This window comes from Argopecten irradians, chromosome 2 (assembly GCF_041381155.1).
Source record: "Argopecten irradians isolate NY chromosome 2, Ai_NY, whole genome shotgun sequence".
Lineage (NCBI taxonomy): Eukaryota > Metazoa > Mollusca > Bivalvia > Pectinida > Pectinidae > Argopecten > Argopecten irradians.
The window spans coordinates 27,659,206-27,667,289 of NC_091135.1; the positions used below are offsets into that span (position 1 = coordinate 27,659,206).

The following is an 8,084-nucleotide window of genomic DNA, read 5'->3' on the forward strand; positions in this document are numbered from 1 at the left end:
AGACAGCCTTTTCCGCTTCGACTATTGTGTTGCGCATGTCCGCGCTTGGGAATCACATTTCCGGTTTGGTTATTTTGGCCAGCCAATCAGCGTGACGGAGTGCCCGCACGCGAATTCGGGGCATCGGGGGGCATCTTATGCCCCCGAGTCAGTTGCGCCCCTGTAGTCGATGAGGTAAGTCGTGTTCTCGATCTCGGAACCGATAACCTAGGGTCTACGTAACTCAGCCCCTATCTTCCCATGTAAATGGCTTTGGTGTATTAAGTGTGATGTCATAGTTAGGCTATTAATAGAACAGGGGTTTTACAGCTTGTCTATTCGGTTTATTTACATTAGCGACGCTGTCAAGGTCGTAGACTTGCGGTAGTTCCAGATAGTGTGGTACTACAATAGATTAGTGGGAATAGAAATAGTATTAATTTGTTGTGGGATACTACTATAAAGAAAATAGTATTTATCTGTCATAAGTGAATTAATGTGGAGTTATACTATTGAGATCTATTCTACTGTAGCTATAATGTATTATAACTGTTAGATATTGTACTGTGTGTTATCTGTAATCTCCTGGTTGTTTATATGGCCATGTAAATAATAATACAAATACTGAAACTTGATTTACTGAGTTTGTCAATTCTGTCACTGAGTGGTTGAACTTAAATATCTATAGCCTTGCTACCAAAGGCGTAATAGTGATACCTCGCTACCAGAGGTTGTACCTGTATAGAAACCTTGTTACCAAAGGTGTAAGTTGTACCTCGCTACCAGGGGTTTGAACCTTGTTACCAAAGGTTATAGAGCACCTCGCTTACCAGAGGGCTATACTATTTAAGTAGACTCGAGCACGTTACATATACATACACTGTACAATGCCTGTACCTTTTTGTGATGTTATTATTGAGAGAGAAAAAGAAACTGGTAATGGAGGCAGACAATTTCATCATGCTCCCTTACCTCTAGGTCCTCATTTGGATTTTATTTTCTATATTACACTGATATGCATGATTCCATTCATATTATCTGGTATGGGATATGAATGCCTGGATTACATTTTTTTTTCTTCGATTGCATGGTTAAAGATTGTTTGAAACACAAAATCAGGAAAATACATTTAGTTCAACATTTGTCATCATTTCATTATATGTATAGATATTATTCCTAATTAATAGATCAAACTTGTTCAGACTCTAAGGAGCATTGTGCTGTTATTGTCATTTTAATTAAAGAATGCACTTATATGTATTAAGATGAAATTCATGTAAAAGTTAATATATAGGACACCCAAAAGTCACAGATTATTAAGTGGTTCTGATTAAGTGTACACATTTAAATATAATATATAAGCTACAGTTATATGTCAATTTAATGTCAATAGATTTATGTTATCTGAAATGGTTATACATTATAACTATTGCGCATGTAAAAATATCAAAAACATATTACACTTCTGAAGGAAAGTTGTCAAAAGTGTAAAATCTTTTCTGCTAAAAGCTAGAGTATTGGTAGCTAATGAAAGCTATATCCAAATTTATGTCAAATGCCATCATTACTATTCATTACTTGTCATTTTAAAGAATGCACTAATATGTATTAAAATCAATAAAATGACCAAATATATATTATTAATATTAATTATTTTCCAAAAGCAAAAGACCCTTCCCAATAATGAATTGAAACAAAATGTTTATTTTTTTCTATTTTCAAGAGATTAATATCTAGATCCAGAAATACTATTGGCCTCATCTGAACCTCCTCAAATGTGCCATATATCTGTTACAGTTAAGGCTCCCCAGTAGTTTCACCCTAAATCTTATTTATTTATTTATTTTCAAGTGTTGAAGTGAATACTTTTGCTACCTTTTATGACAATGATCTGTGGGATCATCTCAACAACTTGTGATTTGTGTCTTCATTAAGTTAGCTGTGCTATAATCAGATCTGTTTTTTCACCCATTCATTTATTCTTAAAACTTTCTATTATACATTGATAACTAATGCTTATAATGTTTATCCTTTTTCTATAAACATAAAATATGCTCAATCATTTGAAGTTCCTTTTCTTATATTATTACCATCACATGAAACATTTTAACTGAATGATATCCAAAGTTATACAACAATGTCATGTTCTTCAGTAATCTGTGTTAATTATCAAAACTTCATATAAGAGAAGATAAGATAAGATAAGTTTATTTCTGGATCAGGACTTGTGTGAGTAAGTCCTCTTTACCAGACTCAGTTATACAAATTACAAATCATATGGGGTAGAACAATTCATGTTGCATTTATATAAATCATCAATAAATTATTATATTATAATATAATACGTGTACATTGTCAGTTTAATAAATTCAACACTTATGTGATTTTGGCTCTGTAGTTAAAGAATAGTTCTTGGTTTCTACAGTATCGGTCCAACTCACTTTTGAACATATTGATATTTGTTGCTGAAATAACTCGCTCTGTTAATTTGTCCCAGATTGTTTCTTATCTAATTGAAAAAAAAGATTTTACGTATAAATCTAGTTGAGACTCGTTTTTGAGAAATAGTTTTTGTAGTGAAATGACGACTGTGGCGTTGATCAAGTGATATCATCGATCCCATAATGCAACTGAACTGCTGCAATCCTTGTCATATATTCCACTTATAATTTTGTAAAGTTCTATCATGTCTCCCCTTATTTTAATTACTCTCCTGAAGGCTAGCGTTGGTAAACTAATTTGTCTAACCGCTGGCTGTAATCCAGGCTATGCATGCCGGGGAGACCTAGCTGTCTAAGACCACAAACAGACAGAGAAAACATAATCTCTATAGCCAAGTGGCCACAGTCTTTATACAATTACACACATATATATATATGTAGGGTGAATGATGTTGATAATATTGGTAATTTGGGACCATAGAAAAGTGGTTTTATTAATTAAAATCAGGTGATCTATATACATTACACAATTACTCACTTATGTGTAGGTGGTTGATAAGGCGGGTATGGTATACAAGTTTGGGTATATTTTAAATGTTAATTAATTAATTTTATATTTTTTGTATTAATATTTTACCTGATGTTTTAAGTAAAGCATAAATACATTGAACAAATGTTTTGAAAGAACTCATTATTTATGCGTAGACTAGTTATACTACTGATACTTCAGTTCTTTTACTATCAAGCATTAATTAATAGATTAATGTAAAAGTTAATATATAGGTCACCCAAAAGTCACAGATTAGGTGGTTCTACATGATTAAATGTAAACATTTAAGATACAGTTACATAAAATTTAAGGTCAATATATTCTTTTCATTTAAATGGTTATACAATATGTTTAACTATTATGGATGTATGTGAATATCAAAAAGATATTACACTTATGAAGAAAACTGAAAAGTTGTAAAAAGTGTAAAATCTTTTCTGCTAAAGCTAGAGAATTTGTAGCAAATTAAAGTTATTCAAATTAATGTCTAATGTCATCATTACTATTCATTAGGATACCAAAAGATCTCCCATCAAAGCAGAGGCTAGAACACAATTTGCACATATAACTTAGACAGTGAATATGGGATTATTATTAATATCATTCAGTTATTAAAAATCCTGAGACTTTTGAGATTTCTAAAGCTATAAACGTACATGTACAAGTACATTTGACCCTAGCTAATAATGATAACATCACAGAACACAACGCATTTTTAGACTGACCATCGAAGTCCATCAGACTATTGACCACGGCTCCAACTGACCACGTTATGGTGACAGGCTAGGGGACGAACCGACCAGATCACTCCATGTGATTATAATAATAATGAGTAACGAGTCAAACATATGGCAGAGTTTTATAAAAAGGTTGGCCCGTTGATAATACTGATAAAGTGTGTGCAATTAATCGAACGGATTTATATAGCAGTTCTGAGCTTTGAATAATACATAACACATGCGTTAAATCGTTACAGAAAATAACACGTTCCTACTGTACAAATTTGTAACGTATGTAAACAAAACGGAATCCTTTTACCTAACGTGAATGCAAAGTATTTTCTGGGATAAAGTCATGACTGCTTTAGACGCTTACCTGTCAGGTAAACAGATATATAAGTATTCCTGAGCCCGTATCCGAATCTAATGCTGTCAAATATTTACAATGTTTGCTTTCTTCTTAGGTAATCGTCGACAAGCCTTTCGGAGTTCTCCAATCGATAATTTCATTTCCGGTATTTATGCCAGGACAATGTAGTCGATAACACGTGCTCAGAGCGCGTTCGACGCTCGCAGGGGACACATGCCATGCTGAATAACATTTTTATTTTTAATGTTATATATTATTTTAAAATGTTTCCTTTTGCATAGTAGAATTTCGGAAATTGTATTAATAGTAAGGACAAAAATGTTTCTCACTTGTATTGTACAACTTATAATATCAGAAATAGCGTTTGTAGACTATTTGAAAAGCTTAAAGATGCTCCATCGCTGACAAATGATTATTTTTCTCTATCAAAAACTGGAGCAGACGATTTAGTGTTTTTGTTCAGTGACAAAAGTTACTTACTTTACACCATTACCACCGTTGAAAAGTTTGAGCTTCTTATTTTACTTCAAGATAAAAATATCAAAAATAATTAATTGCATCCCGAAAAAATTCTGTGGCACTATGTCCTATATGGAACGCAGTATTGATTGCGCATGCACCAAAGGCAGAATAAATTATTTCAAATTACTGTTTGTGTTAATTAGACAAATATATACACGATTAGACACCAATTATTGCTCAAATGATGGGTATCATTTATGCTCTGTCGGCGGTGGAGCATCTTTAAACAAATGTACTCTGGATGACAAACAAGTGTCTGTTTTTCCAAGAGGAATATAAATACTAACTCGAAATTTTAACTATATCGATATTTAGGAATAAAGACCGCGAAAGGAGAAATACGAGCCTCACAAAGGTGCGCAATCGCCCAAGAAGGTGATCAAATAACGTGCTATTAAGGATCTGCTCTGGTAAAAGTCCAAATGTTCTTATGACTATTTTTTATACACAAAACTGATAAAACCAATGTTTCCCTAAAGAAAATATTATCACAGTCAACCCATAATTTTAACTCAGAACAGCTGTATATGTTACCACTACCCCCTAAATTTAAAACATGAAAACCTCCATTTTTTTTACATTTTTTGGCAGATTAAACGCTTAAAGGAGAAAGTAATTGATGACTATCATCTTTTTTTTTTAATGTTTGCCCTTCAAAAGAAAAAAGTTGTTGTTTCTAAAACCATCATAAAATATTAGGTCAGTGTGCTTGAAAGTATTGATGATACAAAATTGGTTACAGTGGTTTTGCAGCATTTTCTTGCTAAAAATTAAAAAACTTTATCTTCACTAACATGTAAAAAAAAATAATATAAGCAGTGGCGTAGGAAGATGAAACGTAATGGGGGGGGGGGGGCAAATGTCCTCAATATTTTGTAACCCCCCCTCCCCCGCCCGACGCCGCACCTATAGGAGGAGATTAATTCAACTCCCAACGCTTTATGTACATTTTTCATATATCATTAAATTTAATAATTGTACACATTTATAGACAGCAGGGTCGCTAAAAGGAAATTAACGAATACGCAACTTGGCCAAATTAGCGTGTGAGCGTCGAAGGCGCGAGATTTTGGTGTTTTAGGGGTCTGAGGGTGACCCCCCGGGGAAAATATTGTTATTTAGAATGGCTGAGATGAGTTTTACAATATATTTTGATGATTTTGCGAGCGCCTGAAAGCGCGATATTTTGGTGGGGGGGGGCTCCCCCGGGAAAAACATTACGATTTAGAAGAGCTTAAATGAGTTTTGATGAATTTGCGAGCGCCCGAACACGAGATTTTGATGTTTGGGGGTCCGGGGTCTCCCAGGGAAGAAAATACGATTTAGAATGGCTAAGATGAGTTTTACGATGCATTTTGATAAATTTCCGAGCGCCCAAAGCCGCGAGAATTTGGTGTTAGGGGGCCCGGGGGTCTCCCCCGGGAAAAAATTACGATTTAGAATGGTTGAGATTAGTTTTACGTTGTATTTTAATAATTATAAAGCGTTCTTAACATGGTAATTTTTCGATTTAAAGCTACCTGCATTAAGAAATGATAATTGTGTCGTCATAACATTATGCAACCATATACTCGATCTGAATAAACCGACTTCCCACCAGCGGCACATTGTTGTGTAACATAAAAAATGAATTAAGACATATAAAAAATGATCTTTTAAGAGACATTTTTTAAATAGTACATAGAATCCCTTGATGGACATTTTTAGTCTAGTTCGTGTGTATTGAATTTTTACTATTGAAGGTTTGACATTATGTGCTTGAACGTTCTAGGAAATGCGCCGCGCAGCGGGAAATTTTCAAGAATGAAGTAAGAAAAATGTGCAGGAGGACCCTTTTTTCTTTCAAAGAAGCATTTTTATATAATTTCAGTCGGAGAAAATGGGGGAGGGGGGGGGCGCAAAAAGACATGTTGCCCCCCCCTATCCTGGGGAACGGAGGGGGGGGGGGCAGTTGCTCCCTGCCCCCCGCATCCTACGCCCTTGATTAGGATTCCAATCCTAAATGCATATCATTTTCATCTCAATGAACCTAAAAAGATTTATAGCAAAAATTAAATTAAGATAGCTAAACATGTTGTCGCCACAGGGGAATGTTGTCATACATTTTTTTTATTTGGTGGATGGACTGATGAGTATATATGATAGACATATGATTTTTTTTCATAAAATATGAGATTTGAAAAATTATTTAAAAATCGGGACGTATTTACTATTAAACAGATAGTAAATACCCCGATTAAAAAAAATCAAATCTCATATTTTCTGAAAAAAAAAATCACATGTTTATGACAGGGGCGTAGGAAGCGAGGGGGCAGGGGGGGGGGCAACTGCTCCCCCGTTCCCCAGGACGGGGGGGGGGGGCAAAACATGTCTTTTTGCCCCCCCCCCCCCCCCCCCCCCCCCAATTTTCGCCGACTGAAATGTTCTAAAAATGCATATTTGAAAGAAAAAAGGGTCCTTCTGCACAATTTTCGTACTTCATTCTAACAAAATTTCCGCTGCGCGGCGCATTTCCTAAAACGTTCAAGCACATAATGTTCAAATCTTTAATTGTAGTAATTCAATACACATGAACTACACTAAAAGTGTCCATTAAGGGGTTCTACGTACTGCATTTGTATTTCAAAAAATGTCTCTTAAAAGATTACTTTGTTTATATGTCTTAGCAAGACAATTAATTCATTATTATTTTGAGTTACAAGACAATGTGCCGATGGTGTGAACCCGGTATGTTCAGATCGAGCAGGGCTGCACAATGATATGACGACACAGTTATCACAATTATCACAACTAAATGCAGGTTACTTTAAATCGAAAAATTACCATGGTAAGAACGCTTTCAAATCATCAAAATACATTGTAAAACTCATCTCAGCCATTCTAAAATCTTAATTTTTTTTACCGGGGGAGACCCCCGGACCCCCCAAACTCAAAATCCTCGCGCCTTCGGACGCTCGCAAATTCATCAAAATGCATCGTAAAACTCATCTTAGCCATTCTAAATCGTAATATTTTTTCCTGGGGAAGACCCCCGAACCCCCCCAAACACCAAAATCTCGCGCTTTAGGGCGCTCGCAAAATCATCAAAATACATTGTAAAACTCATCTCAGCCATTCTAAAATCTTAATTTTTTTTCCCGGGGGAGACCCCCGGACCCCCTAAACTCCAATTTCTCGCGCTTTCGGGCGCTCGCAAAATCATCAAAATACATTGTAAAACTCATCTCAGCCATTCTAAATCGTAATATTTTTCCCGGGGTCGACCCCCAGACCCCAAAATCTCGCGCCTTCGGCGCCCACACGCTAATTTGGCCAGTTTTCGTATTCGTTAATTTCCTTTTAGCGACCCCATTGTCTATAAATGTGTACAAGGATTATATTTACTGATATATGAAAAAAGTATATAAAGTATATATGGTTGTGTGTTGAATTAATCTCCTCCTGTGTTACAAAATATTAAGGACCTTTGCCCCCCCCCCCCCCCCCCCATTACGTTTCATCTT

At 35.3% G+C, this 8,084-nt stretch overlaps 1 protein-coding gene across 2 annotated transcripts in view; it reads right to left on the reverse strand.

Annotated features, from left to right (window-relative positions):
• The window catches only part of LOC138315008 (transmembrane ascorbate-dependent reductase CYB561-like), a 37,191-nt gene extending 32,976 nt beyond the window's left edge, over nucleotides 1-4,215 (reverse strand). The window contains exon 1 of one of the 2 annotated variants that reach the window (XM_069255718.1): nucleotides 4,066-4,215. The gene's annotated coding sequence lies outside the window, so the exon portion shown is untranslated. The remainder of the gene's footprint in view (nucleotides 1-4,065) is intronic. The other variant, XM_069255717.1, reaches the window with a different exon arrangement.
• Nucleotides 4,216-8,084: the final 3,869 nt, after the last annotated feature.